Here is a 1,074-nt window from a genome sequence, read left to right on the forward strand (position 1 = left end):
AACCTCCAGAACAGTATCCAAAACATCGATTTTTTGAAAAAAATATCAATTTATCACGTTTATTGTCCACTTACGCCGACTAGGAGTTTTTTTTTGAAAAAATGACTTAAAATTCGTGTTCAGCGACCTCAAAAACCCCAAGTAAAGTATTTGCAATGTATATGAATCGGTTTAAAATCGTAAAACTTGATTTTAATGTCATTTTAATCAAATTTTTACTTTTCGCGATTTTCTGCCTTTTCATCGCCGTATGGTGGGTTGAAATTTTTATAAAAAAAAAATCAAAACATGGTTTTCGATGTATTTTTTCCCGTAGAATTCGGTTCTGAAGTCAAAAAAATAAAATTTTTCTTTATTTTTTTTTATTTAAAAAAAAACATGAAAAAACCGTAAAAAATGAGGTTTTTCGAGCAAAACCCCATAAAAAAGTAGCTGGACCCTACTTTTTTATTGCAAATTCGGATTCAGCGTCGATGAATACATAAGAATATATAGGTCTGGTCAATTGCACAGACACTTTCGTTTTTTTTGTGGGCCTGTGTTATTAATTTTCCGTGGACAAATTAACTTTCAAACCGAAGTATTCGGCCGATTTTCAATTGTTTTATAATTTAAGCTTATGAAATTTTTAAACAAAATTGTAGAGGCTCATTTTAAAAAAAGTTGTTTAATTTCTTTTAATTAACAATGAAAATTCATTTTAATTAGTGTTATTTGTTTGAACAAAATTAATGAACAAATGCATCATATTGTCACTTGTCAGTAGAAGCAATTCTTTTTTTTTCAAATCAACTTCAGATGTGTTAAAAATACCGTTTAATATAATATTTGGTTATAAAAAATAATTTATATTTGTTTAATTAAATTAAATAAACAAATTGACTGTTTTGTCATTTTTCAACATATAGATTCGTTCTTTTAGAGAAATAAAGTCCTCATATCTGGCTAGTTGCACTCTATAGTTATTTTTTATTAATACTAAACAATTAGTAATTGTTTTTAAAAAAATTTAATAAACAAATGCATAATTTGTCCATGTCATAGAAGATAAATTAGTTTCTTTAAAAGAATTAA

Source organism: Belonocnema kinseyi, chromosome 1 (assembly GCF_010883055.1).
Source record: "Belonocnema kinseyi isolate 2016_QV_RU_SX_M_011 chromosome 1, B_treatae_v1, whole genome shotgun sequence".
NCBI classification, from domain to species: Eukaryota; Metazoa; Arthropoda; class Insecta; order Hymenoptera; family Cynipidae; genus Belonocnema; species Belonocnema kinseyi.